Raw genomic sequence first — 14,972 nt, 5'->3', positions numbered from 1 at the left:
GGTACAACCCCAGTTGACGTTGGTAATGAACGAGCAGATCGTGCAGCGCGCACAGCCGCACAAATTCAGCAAGTGATGGTGCCTAAAATGTTAAGTCAGACTAAACGATCTACTATGAATGTGTCTGCTTCTGACAAGCCAATGCCAGACGTCATAAGGTTACAGGAGGACGCTCCTGAGAGTGATAAACAAATGTGGAAACGGTTAGGTTGTACATATGATTCTGTTTCCTCTTTATGGACCACGCCTGCACATCAGACTTGTATGTCTGATGTACTGGCTTTATGGGTCATCGAATGTGTACACTTTGCAACTCATTGTGGGGCTCGAGGGACTAGTGATTTGTTGCTGGACACTTGGTGGCACCCTAAAATGCAGGGGTTGGCCCAAAGTATCAGTAATCGGTGTTTGATTTGTCAGCAATATAACACCGGAAAAGGTATCCCTTGTGGGAAGGGGCAAACCCCGTTGCCCAGTGGTCCCTTTGAGACGCTCCAAATGGATTACATTGAGTTGGAAAGGTGTCAATGTTACAAATATGTTTTGGTCATTGTGGATGTGTTCAGCAGATGGGTCGAGGCGTATCCGACTATCTATAGTAAAGCTGCTCCTGTGGTTAAAGTCTTGATGAGGGAAATCATTCCCCGGTACGGTATACCAGCTCAGTTAAGTTCTGATAATGGGCCTCATTTTATTGGACAAATTAACAAGGAGTTTTGCTCCCAGTTGGGCATACGCCAGCAGTTACACTGTGCTTACAGACCGCAGGCAGCCGGGGTGGTTGAGAGACACAATCAGACCCTCAAAACTAAATTGGCTAAATTAAGAGCAGACACGGGACTGACATGGCTTAAGTTGCTCCCCGTTGCCCTCTTCCAGCTGCGGGTTACACCTGCGGGACCAGCCCGGCTCTCTCCCGCCGAGATTCTTTATGGCAGGCCTCTTAGAATTCCTTGGAGCCTGCAGGTTCCCAGACGGGTTCAGTTTCATCAGATGACTGAAGAAATGACCACCTATGTTCTAGCCCTTACGCAAGTGCTCAAGGAACTCCATGGCCCAGTCCGTGCGGCTCACCAGCCATTGCCCCAGTACCTAGCTCACTTTCAGTCCAGCCCGGTAGTTATGTCATGGTCAAAAATTGGACTAGGAAGGGGTCGGAGCCGCGATGGGACGGGCCCTTCCAAGTTCTCCTTACCACCCCCACAGCAGTTAAAGTGGAGGGGCGAAGTGCTTGGGTCCACCTACATCACTGTAAATTGAGTCCATCTCCACTACTGTAAAAGGTCGGATACTAACCTGCCTCCCTTCTCCAGTGCTATTTTACAGGTGTGGAGCATGATGGAGTGGCTACGCATCGTCTGTCTGATATTTGGCCTCACTTCGCTTGGCGTGTTATTGGCGATGGACATGGAAAAGGGGAATATTATGTATCTGTGTAGCCCCAACCAATCTACAAGGATACATCACCTATGCAAAGGTGATGTTCTTCACTGCCCCCATATACGAGGACATGGTATCGACTCATGGAAGGTCATCAAAGTTAAGGAGAATGCGGGAGTCATGAAGCAGCTACACCGGTCCCGGCGATGGGAAGGGAACATTATATGGACATTGCCTTGTTTTTGGAATACATGTAAATTTGATTTTGGATGTGTTAAAAGTGGTACAATAAAGGTAACATCAGGCTGTCAGAAGAGTGTAGGAAGAGACCATGAGAAAGAGAAAGGGACTAGAGAGAGGACGGGGCGTGTGAGAAGGGAAGTACAGCTAGAACGTAGGTTACCGGGAGTTGCACTTAAGTTAATTAAAGGCCAAACTGAGGAAAACCCGGGTAGTATGAATCTCTTCTACCAGATTTACCACCGTCTGTATGGCCAGGGACGGGTTGTCTGCTACCCAAACCCCGCAGCGGTGTCTAGGTTATTTTCTGTTTCACCGCTTTGGGGCACTCCCCAAACGGTGGTTCATTGTCAGCGTTCCGAGCCATTGCCCGAGCAAGTCACTCTTCCTTACGATCCGGATTCAGCACCACCGGCTATTTGCCTTCCCCTTCCTCGGGGTAATCCCCACTCACAGTACGATAGGCTGCGACGGTGGAGGGCGTACATACCTAGCCACTTCACTCCCAATAGGGATTCCCGGTCGTACGAGAATTGCTTCAGCAGTGAAGGGTACGGCTGTTTGCTGGTAGAGGTGGACACAAATATAACATGTCTGTTTCCCACCTGTACGGACAGGAGGTGCCATATCACCCAGGCGTCTGGCCAATGCGTTTGTTATAACACCACTTGCGTTCCATTGAACGCTGGCCTCCAGCTCCTTTGTGGCTGGGCGAATGTCTCGCATATCACTGTTGGGAATAGGGCTTTCTGCATTGCTGGGCGGCCCGAATGGGCATTTCAAAATTGGATAAACTGGGCTACTGGGAGGTCCTTACGCAACCGATATGCTGATTGTGATGCTAGTCTCCACACGGAACAAGGATACTACTTTTTATTTAATGGTACGGCGACCAACGTTTTGTCACCCCATTTCCCCGCCGAATTGCTATTGGGACTCTAGTCCCTACCACAGTCCCCTGCTCTTCGGCGTGGAACCTGCATAATCAGTTAGCACGCCGGGCAGTCTCTGCTGAATTTTGCGAGAACTGGAAAAAACCTCAGGTTCTCGCACCCAACCGGGGCCACTCAGCCGGGTGGGGCATTCTGAGCGTATTGACACTGGGAGGTGTGGGGGGTTCCTTGGCTGTTAGTGATCGGAATTATTTTATTTGCGGCCTTACCATCTTGGGAAATGAAACCTTGGGAGCCCTCGGGGCAATAACTAAGGAGTTGTCTCAGCTACGGTTGTTTGCAATGCAGAACCGGTATGCTCTTGACTATCTTCTGGCCCGTGAGGCTGGGGTATGCGCCATAGTACAGGGCAAGTGGATCATGGGTGTTCAGGACTTGACCGCTAACATTACTACATTTATGGATCGCATACGGGATCACTTGGACGGGATGCAGGATCCTGACTCTTGGGGTAACTGGGGATCTGGAGGATGGAAGGACTGGTTGATAAATATAGCCATGTATCTAGTGGTAGCTATCGGCTGCATCTTTGTGGGCCTGGCCATCCTTAAATGTGTGATGGGTAGAATGCGGGGTGCACTAGATCAGATCACCGCCCCAATCACCGAGAAAAAAAATTTAACTGTTAAAATCCATGAGGGTGAAGCAGATGAAGGGGGGCTAAGACAGGAATTGGAAATGCAGCGACGGATCTTTTTAGATGAGGTACCGTAGCTATAGATTGGATAGTTCGGTTATCATGGAATGATAAAAGGAGGGAATGACGAATGTGATATAAAATAGTTACTTTAGAGTTACTAGTTAATGTAATGTAGAAATAAGCCACTTTGATTCTTGCAGTTAGGGACAAAGGAATTTGAGACCGCATGGAAAAAGCAGGAAGAGGTGTGTCTATGAGAGTGATGCTTCATTGATAGGGGCCAGAGAAAGGGATTGGAAGTGAGCCAATCAGAATAGATCGAACAGGTCAGGAGGGACATAGGCTGACCTATGTCCGTCGAGTATGTGAAACTTGATACCATTTGAATTGATTTTGCAGAGATCCCTTTGTCTTTTAGTTCAGTCGTTTTCTGGAATGTAAGAAGCTGGATGTCTCTTACATTTCTGTAAGATGATTCAAGCTTGCAAGCTAAATAAATAACTTCTGTTTACGTGCGAATCCGTCTCAACTTTTATTGAGGCCAGACTGACAGAGAAAGAAATTTGGAGATCAACAAGCAGAAGCAATGAGGATGTCACAGGCCCTGCACATACACCTGATGTCAAGCGGCCTGTATGTATGTGCTTTTGGTGCCAAATCACAGAGGAGAGCATCTTCCATTTTCTAGCTTCTGGCAAGCAAGGCAAGAGGACTGTGAAGATGGACCATTTTGTTAGAAGCAAGAGATGGCCAGAGACACAAATAGGTAGTGTACCTACTGGTCAGGATCTCACATCTGAATCTGCTGGAGAGAGCTGTGCAGGAGAGTCGAGGGCAGGACAGAGCAGTGTTATTAGCTCTATATAGAGCTCCAGTGCCTCTGGCGAACAGCCTACAAAGAAGAAACTTAACTTGGGAACAAAGGATAAAGATGATTTCTTGAGATATGGTTTTGTCAATTGTGACAAATAAGGTGCAAAGCCCATGTATGTTATAGTCAGGGAAGTATTGGCAAATGAGGGGAAAAGTTTCAATTTTGAAAGAGAAGTGATGGGTGAAAAATTCCTTGTGAGGTTGAGACCCCAGAGTCAGTTATTAACTTCCAGCTGACTCCAAATGAAAAGATTAAGTTACTGTACTTGTGATAGCACATTAAAAACATACCAAAAGTCCATAATGCTGTCAGCAATCTAGAGTAGCATCTCCCAGGAGTATACAGTATTGAGTAAAACAAGCATTTTGCAGCTATTGTCCTTCACAATGAACTATATGTGCGAGGTTGGATTTTCCGTTCACACGAAGATGAGGCAGACAGGAACTGGCTGAACTCTGCACCTGATATGCACATTGCTCTCTCCTCCTGTGAACCTGATTGGAGTGGGATCATGAGGACCAAGAAGGTTCCCCTTTCGCACTAAGGGTAAGCGAACATGGCGTGTGTTGCAAAGGCCAGTCGCCGTGGGTTGCGAAGGTCAGCCAGTGTAGGTTGCGAAGGCCGGCAGGTTGGCAAAAGTGGGTCACGGGAAAAACTTTTTAGAAAACACTGAGTTTAGAAAGTGCATAGAATCCCCACAGTGCAGAAGGAAATCTTTGGACACTAAGGGGCAATTTAGAATGCCAAACCACCTAACATGCACATCTTTGGACTGTGAGAGGAAACCGGAGCACCCAGCGGAAACCCACGCAGGCATGGGGAGAATTTACAAACTCCACACAGACAGTCGCCCAAGGCCAGAATTGAACTTGGGTCCCTAGCACTGTGAGGCAGCAGTGCTAACTACTGAACCACTGTGCTTCCCATGCAGGGGCAGTACTTAAAAAAAGAAATTAGGAGAGCGAAGAGAAGGCATGATAAAATACTGTTGAGAAAAATAAAACAAGATCCCTATGTGTTTGAAAGTATATTAAGGGCTAAAGGGTAACCAGGGAAAGAGTAGGGCTTATGAGGGGCCAAAATGGCAGTCTGTGTGTGGAGCCGAAAGATGTAGGTGAGGTAAGAAATAAGTATTGTGCATCTTTGTTCACTATGGCAAAGGACGATGTAGGAATAGAAAGCAAGGAAGGGGGCTGTGATATAATTGAACAGATTAACATTAAGAGGGTGGAGGTGTCAGCAGTTTTAAATTTGGAAAAATCCTCAGGCTGAGATGAGATGTATCCTAGGCTGCTGTGTGAAGCAAGGGAGAATATTGCAAGGGTGCTATCACTAAGGCCAGGATTCTCCATCCTGGAGCCTACGTGCTACCACCAGCGGAGATTTGCGACTGCTCTCCACTGATGCTGGGAGCCCTGTTGCGAGTCTCACCCCTGAACTGAAAATATATGCATGGTGGAGAGCACACCGGATTCCATCTGAATCCCAGTATCAGGCCGCCATTTTGAGTGAGCGGCCCAATCCTGAGGTCTGACGACAGGCCCCTCCCAAGCACTGCTCCCCATGTTGCTAATCCTGCCTCCCCTTGCTGATAAGGAGGCGCATCCATGAGAGCGACCCAACACCCCCCAGCCCCACTATCCGATCACCATCAGAGATGTCCACCAGAGACTCACATCAGACCCCTCCAACAGAGAGCCCCTTCTGTCACCACCATCATAGATCCCCACCTAAAAGATTGAGAGCAGTCCAGGCAGTGCAGTGAAAAATCACTGTGTTTCACTTACCCTTTTCTAACATCTGCTGCTGAGACAAGTCTTTAAAGCAGCAGCTGTTACAAGTGTCACGGGCTTCCTGGGAGGCCCAGTACAATTGAAAGGATTCAAATCCACTGAAAGCCATTGAAATGCAAATCTCCCAATCAATTTCATTGAGAAAAACCTTTCACAAGCCTGTGATTGACAGTTTTGTGGGCTAGGTTACAAGTGTCAGGGGCTTCCTGGGAGGCCCAGTACAATTGAAAGGCTTCAAATCGACTGATAGCCTTTGAAATGCAAATCTCCCATTCAATTTCATTGAGAAAAACCTTTCACTAACGTGTGATTGCCAGTTTTGTGGGCTAGTTGTTTGGTGGTGTTATGGGCCAGAGTTTAGAGAACCCCAAAGTGTATCATGGAGTTCACTTGACCCACAACTTTTAATAGATTGTGGTATGTGGAGCACACGGCCCACTCTGCAGGTGTGGTACAGCAGAAATGGAAAAGTATTTTTTAAAGCAAAACAATGTTTATTCTATTAACTCAAGTTAACCTTTTTAAAACATAGAGTGAACAACTGAGCAACCATTAATTCAAATACAACCCCCAAAGAATACAACACCAAGTCATTTGTAAGCTGTCCTTTTAACATCCAGAAGACTTTTTAAAAAAACTTTAAACAGAAGCACATCAGTTTAAAATCACTACTGCGAGCAGTTATTAGTTTTAAATCACCAAAGGATCGATTTACATTCTTTAGATTACAGAGGGAGACTCTAATACACCTTCTGGCTGTGACTGCAGCTATCCAGCTCTAAAAACGAAACTAAAACACACCCTGCAGCAAACAGCCTAAAACAAAAGTAAAAAGCTGACAGACAGCCCAGCTCCACCCACTATCTGACATCACTGCAGTAATAAACACCCATTTCTTAAAGGTTCTCTCACTACAGATGCTTATATACACACCCATTTATAAACACCCATTTCTTAAAGGTACTTTCACATGACACATCCCCCCCCTAAGAAAAAATAAATAAACCATCAACTTCAAGATGGTTTCATTTTTCACCTTTTTACCATCCTTTAAGAAATGCACACAGTAAATACCGGGCAGCACGGTAGCATGGTGGATAGCACAATTGCTTCACAGCTCCAGGGACCCAGGTTCGATTCCGGCTTGGGTCACTGTCTGTGCGGAGTCTGCACATCCTCCCCGTGTGTGCGTGGGTTTCCTCCGGGTGCTCCAGTTTCCTCCCACAGTCCAAAGATGTGCAGGTTAGGTGGATTGGCCATGCTAAATTGCCCTTAGTGTCCAAAATTGCCCTTCGTGTTGGGTGGGGTTACTGGGTTATGGGGATAGGGTGGAGGTGTTGACCTTGGGTAGGATGCTCTTTCCAAGAGCCGGTGCAGACTCGATGGGCCGTATGGCCTCCTTCTGCACTGTAAATTCTATCTATGAAATATACTTTATGATTTAAAAAAAACAACACATGCAAACAGGTACAATAATATAGTCCATTTTTTTTTTGTTCTTCTACCCCCAGCTGAAAACCTTCTTGATTGACAGTCTCTTTGAACAAGAAGGTCTCCGCATGTTACGTCTATTTCTCTACACCTCGGCAGTTCTCTTTAAAGTCAGATACTTTAGTTCAATCTGATAACAGAGCCCCTTATAATTCTCCAACACAGGAGCATTGGTTATCACAGCTTTCAGGCAGTCAAATGCCTGTTGAAATTCCACTGTCCACTGGAATTTGTTACGCTTCTTGAGCAAGTCCATCAGTGAAGCAATCACGCTACAAATCTTTTGCACCAATGTCCGAACAAATTCACTCATGCCAAGAAATCGCATTATTTCCCTTTGTCTTGAGAGTATCGGAAACTCCCCAATAACTTTTGTTTTCACATCCCATGGGACCATTCAACCCCTTCCGATTGTATGGCCAAGGGAAGTGACTTGGGATTTTCCAAATTCACTTTTGGCTAGGTTTATCACCAAACCCGACTCCTGAAGTCTATTGAATTACTCCATCAGATGTTTTAAATGTTCTTTTCATGTCTGGTTGATAATTACCAGATCGTCAATGTATACCGCACAATTGGGTAATCCTGAAACAACTTTGTTGTTAACCGTTGAAATGTGGCTGGGGCGTTTTTCATGCCAAATGGCATAACTTTGAATTGGTATATACCATTCGAAGTCACAAAAGCTGAAATCTCCGTCGCCCTTTTGGATAAAGGTACCTGCCAGTAACCTTTAAGTAAATCCAGTTTGGAAATGAAAGCTGATTGTCCCACTTTCTTAATGCAATCCTCCAAACGTGATATAGGATAAGAGTCCATTCTTGTAACTGCATTAACCTTTCTATAGTCCACACACAACCATTGTGTACCGTCTGGTTTTGGTACCATCACTATGGGTGAGCTCCATTGGCTGCAACCCACTTCAATTATGCCATTTTTAAGCATACTCTCAATCTCTTTGTTAACCTGTGTCAATGTTAAAGGGTTAAGTCTATATGAATGTTGTTTGATTGGAACAGCATTTCCCACATCTACATCATGTATAGCCATTTTAGTACTTCCCAATTTATCTCTACAAACTTGCACATGTGACATGAATATCTTTTCAGGTGAGTCAGTTTTTCCTCTGGAAGGTAACTCAACAATTTATCCCAATTTTTAAGAACATCCTCGTTTTCCAATTTAATTTGAGGTATGTCAAATTCACAGTCATTTGGATGTGGTTCGTCACTTTGAGTTAGAATCATTAAAACCTCTTCCTTTTTCTCTCCTTCCCTTTCAAAGTACCTTTTAAGCATATTCACATGACACACTCGGTGAGTCTTCCTTCTATCTGGTGTTTTTACCACAAAATTAACCTCACTTAATTTCCTTTCAATCTGATAAGGTCCACAAAACCTTGCTTTTAAAGGTTCACCTACCACTGGTAACAATACTGAAACTTTATCTCCACTGGCAAAACTACGAACTTTGGGTGTCTTGTCCGCTACCCATTTCATCACATTTTGTGCTACATTTAAATGTTGTCTAGCCAATTCACCTGCTCTATTTAATCGTTCCCTAAAATTTGACACATAATCCAATAATGTAATTTCCAATTTCTCACTCACCAATTTTTCCTTAATCAATTTAAGTGGTCCTCTTACCTCATGAACAAAAATTAGTTCAAAAGGACTGAATTTGGTTGATTCATTAGGTGCATCCCTAATTGCAAACTGTACGAATGGAATTCCTTTATCCCAATCCTCTGGATAATCTTGGCAATAAGCGCTCCACATTTTCTTTAATGTCTGATGATACCTTTCTAACGCTCCCTGCGATTCTGGATGGTACGCAGTTGATTTAAATGGTTTTATTCCTAAGCTATTCATAACTTTTTTGAATCACCTTGAGGTAAAATTCAATCATTGATCCGATTGTATTTCTGTGGGTATCCATATCTAGTAAAGAATTTAAGTAACTCCTCCACAATCCTTTTAGCTGTAATATTATGTACTGGAATGGCCTCTGGAAACCTAGTAGACACATCCATTATAGTCAAAAGATATTGATTCCCACTTTTCGTTTTAGGAAGCGGTCCTATGCAATCAATTAGGACCCTTGCTGGAATGGGTATTAAGGGCGCTGGTTTTATCACTGCTTGAGGTTTCCCTATCACTTGACATGTGTGACATGATTGACAAAATGTAACTACATCTTTATGTAGTCCAGGCCAATAAAAATGTTTTTGTATTTCCTTATTCCCAAATGACCTCCCACTGGTACCTCATGTGCAACTCGCAACACCTCCTTTCTATACCTTACCGGCAATACTACTTGATGAACTTCTGCCCACTTTTCATCCGCCTGCATATGTAAAGGTGTCCATTTTCTCATCAAGTCATCACTTTTACGGTAATAACACTCTGGTATACACTTAGATTCTTCTTCCGTGTATGCTTTCTGATACATCCGTTTTATCTCTATATCTTTTCGTTGTAACTCCGCCAATTTTCCTGAGCTAAAAATATCCACCTCATCCTCCACGTGTTCTTGTTCTTTTTCAACCATCAAATCAAAAATCGTTTCTGATAATTGCACTTCAACTTCATCTTCACTCTTTGATTTCTCCTCTTGTCTTAACCTGTGACTTTGCGACCTTGTTACTACACAATCCAGAAAAAATCCCAGGATATTCGTCCTTCAACACTTCAGTTGTCTAATTTTCCACTGGCTTATCAACCACCGTAGGCATCACTCCCACCTGCAATCCAGCTATATCATTACCCAAGATAAACTGTATTCCTGCACAAGATAGTTTCTCTATTACTCCTACTACCACTTCACCACTCTTCACTGGACTTTCCAACCTTACCTTATATAATTGAACACTACTCCTCTCACCCTGAATTCCGCATATTACCATCTTTTCTGGCAACATTCTTCCCAAACTACATAACTCCTGTTGCTAACTTTCCGGTTGGTTCAATTGCTCTGTTTTATTACCTTTGCTCTCGAGTCGCCAGATATCTTTATGATACTGCCACGAGGTTCAAGTCCAAGTAATGATCAATAACTCAATACACCGATTAGTAAGATTTAAACCAAAGCACATTTATTATACACAGTAATCGCTACTCATGCACAAATTCTACATCTAAGCTACCTCTATAACTAACAGGCCTATACTTAACTTCGGACTGGCCCACCAGGTCAGGGGAACAAATGGCCTTTCGTTCGGGTTCTGAGTCTGCGGGATTCGAAGTTGGTACGGATTGGTAGCTAGGAGCGCCTATCTCATAGCAAGCGTTGAATTAAGATTTACTTCTTTCCGGTGGTCACTGCACCGGTCACAGTCAATGTTGGTTCGTGTTGCTGGGTTACCCGGGCAGGACGAAGAGAGCGAGATTTGAACTTGGGGCTTAACTCTTATGGTCCCCAGGGGCTTCCTGCCTTTCGGGGCAGACCCTGTACCTGGTCACAAGTGATTGGACTTCGTCCCAATCGCTTGGTTCGATTTCTCCAATACTGGAGCGGTTCGCTGATCGATGGGCGGTCTTGAGGTGTTCGTTCAACTCCTTTGTGTTGGCTCCTGCTGGCGCCGGGGAGTCTGGCTTTGCTTTTTGTGTCCCAAATGTTACTTATTGTTCCCGGGGATTGCTCATCAGTATGTAGATGGCTGCTATATTGTTATGCTGATGGTCGCTGGTATCGATGTTGTCTGGCCTTTTGCAGAGTTAAATACACAGCAAACCTGCACCTGCTGGTTTCTGTCTGTGTTGGCTGACTTTCCCATCAACCTTTGCCATTCGCCATTTTAAATCGGGAGTTGGACAATTTAGGTGGCTACACTCCTCATCTCTTACCATTAAAGATTGACTAGCTCCCGTATCTCTTAAAATTTGACTTCTTTACTTGCTCCTCCTGATACACATGAATAAACTTTAACCACACAAGTGAATTCTTTAAAGAGATCTGGCACCTTCTTGTCAATCACCTCTTGATCAGGCTGTACAATCTGTTGCATCTCCTTCGCTTCACTTGGGCTCTCCTTTACCACTTTAACAAACCCTACTGTCTTATCCTGTTTTACCACATCAGCCTTCCCAGTGCTTTTCTTCAACCACCAACACTGTGACTTTACATGGTCTAGTTTATTACAGTGAAAACATTTGAAACTTTTCATTTCTTTTCCACCCTCCTGGATTTCTTTTTTAATCTGAGGTACGCTCTCCTTATTATCTCCCATCAGATCACCTTTACCTTTACCACTTGAGTATTTCTCATGTCCCCAGTTTCTATCCCTCACAGGCTGAAACTGATGTCGGAAACTTTGATTTATGAACTAATTCATAATCATCTACCATTTCTGCTGCTAATCTCGCAGTTTTAACCCTCTGCTCTTCCACATGAGTTCTCACTACATCAGCAATTGAATTTTAAACTTCTCCAAAAGTATAATTTCTCTGAAAGCTTCATATGTTTGGTCTATTTACAAAGCCCTTACCCACCTATCAAAATTACTCTGTTTGATCCTTTCAAACTCCATGGATGTTTGACCAAATTCTTTCCTTAAATTTCTAAACCTTTGTTTGTCAGCTTCAGGCACTAGTTCATATGGATTTTTTCACCTCCTCATACATCTCAGATACCTCCTCCAGTAGTGATGCAAACACTTCACTAGCTCTGCCTACCAGCTTTGTTTGAATCAGTAATACCCATGTCATGTGGCCATTTCATTTGTTTAGCCACCTTCTCAAATGAAATGAAAAAGGCTTCTACCTCCTTCTCGTCAAACCTTGGCAATGCTTGGACATATTTAAATAGATTCCCACCAAGCCTTCGACTATGACGCTCTTTCTCACTATCCTCATCACTATCATCCAACTGTACGTTTCCCTTTACGCCTGCCAATTTTATCTGACTGTCATCTTTCATGGCCATTTTCTGAAGTTCAAACTCTCTCTCTTTATCTTTTTCCCTGATCTGTATCTCCCTTTCTCTTTCTTTTTGTTCTGCTAGGGCTGTTCTTTCAGTTTTCCTTTCTTCACTCTCTTTTTCCTCTCTCTCCCTTTCTCGTTCTTTTTCCTCTCTCTCTCTTTCGTATTGAAGCAGCTTTAATTCTTTCTCATATTCCATTTGTTTAATTTGCAACTGAATTTTTGCCATTTCCAATGAGTCAAACTGTATCTCAGGCAATTTTAAATGCTTAGCCACCGCCATAATTTCCTCATCTTTTCGCATTTTGTCAGGTAATGTTAACTGCAATGTTTTTGCCAAATCTAACAGTCTGCTTTTAGTCTCTGTCCGTAAGGTACTGCGTGTGACCGTCTCCACCCCCAAAAACTTCTGAGCCTCTGAAAGAGCCATTGTCCACAACACATGCCCTACTTAAACTAAAATACCACACCTGAAAGCACCCACAATATGCTCACCCCTCACTGTCTTTAAGTTCACTCAGCCAATCCAATAGATAGACTTTTATCCCCCTTGAGCCCCCAATTTGTTATGGGCCAGGGTTTAGAGAACCGCAAAGTGTATCATGGAGTTCACCTGACCCACAACGTTTAATAGATTGTGGTATGGGGAGCACACGGCCCACTCTACAGGTGTGGTGCAGCAGAAATGGAAAAAGTATTTTTTAAAGCAAAACAATGTTTATTCTATGAACTCAAGTTAACCTTTTTAAAACATAGAGTGAACAACTGAGCAACCATTAATTCAAATACAACCCCCAAAGAATACAACACTAAGTAATCCGTAAACTGTCCTTTTAACATCCAGAAGACTTTTTTTTTAAAACTTTAAACAGAAGCACATCAGGTTAAAATCACTACTGCGAGCAGTTATTAGTTTTAAATCACCAAAGGATCGATTTACATTCTTTAGATTACAGAGGGAGACTCTAATACACCTTCTGGCTGTGACTGCAGCTATCCAGCTCTGAAAACGAAACTAAAACACACCCTGCAGCAAACAGCCAAAAACAAAAGTAAAAAGCTGACAGACAGCCCAGCTCCACCCACTCTCTGACATCACTGCAGTAATAAACACCCATTTCTTAAAGGTACTCTCACTACAGATACTTATATACACACCCATTTATAAACACCCATTTCCTAAAGGTACTCTCACATGACAGTGGATTGTTTATTGATTATTCCCTTCATGCTTGAAAGTATCTTGATTACACTATTTTGATGCTAACCATACTGTTTATAAACACCCTTGCTCTGATTGACAGCTCCTCACCACATTAAATGGAGCTTGTAAATACTTGCACCAAATCACGCCACATGACCCCACCAGCTGTGGCGTTTGGAGCATAATGGGGGGTTGGAGATTTGGGGTTCTAGCTCATTAATCAGACTTAAATACATGCAAATTGTGGATTTGATGTTGCCACCGGCTTGGGACAGGCAAGTCACTGAGGACGGTGGTGGGGCAGCGGAACATGTTTTCCAGGGGATCCTCCATTTTCTGCCCAGTCAGGAATCCCAATACCGGCATTGGACAATGGAGAATCCAGCCCTAATTTTCAAATCCTCTCTTGCTACAGGAGAGACACCAGAGGACTGAAAAATAGCTAATATGGTACCATTATTCAAGAAGAGAACTAGGGAACAATCAGGTAATTACAGGCCAATGAGACAAACATCAGTGGTTGGTTAATTATTGGAAGGAACTCTGAGGGACAGAATTAATCTCCACTTGGAGAGACAATGATTAATCAAGAATAATCATCATTGCTTTGTCAAGGGGGAGATCATGTCTAACAAAATTGACTGAATTTTTCAAGAAGGTGACTAGGTGTGGAGATGAAGGCAGTGCAATTCATGTAGTCTGCATGGACTTCAGTAAGCTTTTTGACGGAGGTCCCGCGTGGGAGACTGATCGAGAAGGTAAAAGCGCATGGGATCCAGGGCAATTTGGCAAATTGGATCCAAAATTGGCTTACTGGCAGCAGGCAGAAGGTGATGTTCTAAGGTTGTTTTTGTGAATGGAAGCCTGGGTCCAGTGCTAGGGATCAGTGCTAGGTCCCCTGTTGTTTGTCGTGGACATTGATGCTGTGGTCAAGAATGTGTGGGGTGTGATCAGTATGTTGACAAATTATCCAAAAATCGTGGTGTGGTAAATAGAAAAGTGGAAAGCCTTATTACAGGGCGACATAGACAGGTTGGTCAGGTGGGCATGACATTGGCAAATGGAATTTAATGCTGAAAAGTGTGAGGTGATGAATTTTGAGAGGACTAACAAGGTAAGGGAATACAGAATGAAAGTTAGGATGCTAGGAAGTACAGAGGATCAGAGGGACCTTGCAGTGCATGCCCTTAATCCCTTAAGGCAGCGGGACAGGTATATCAGGTGGTTCAGAAGGCATATGGGACACTTGCCTTTAAGAGCCGAGCATAGAATATAAGAACAGGGAGGTTGTGATGGAGCTGTATAAAACGCTTGTTAGGCCACAGATAGAGTGCTGTGTGTAGTTCTCGCCCCACACTATAGGAAGGGTGTGATTGCACTAGAAAGGGTGCAGAGGAGCTTTATCAGAATGTTGCCCATGCTGGCGTGTTTCAGCTGTGAAGAGAGACTGGCTAGGCTGGGGGTCTTCCCCTTAGAGC

This window comes from Scyliorhinus torazame, chromosome 7, assembly GCF_047496885.1.
Source record: "Scyliorhinus torazame isolate Kashiwa2021f chromosome 7, sScyTor2.1, whole genome shotgun sequence".
Lineage (NCBI taxonomy): Eukaryota > Metazoa > Chordata > Chondrichthyes > Carcharhiniformes > Scyliorhinidae > Scyliorhinus > Scyliorhinus torazame.
This window is presented reverse-complemented; position numbering follows the sequence as displayed.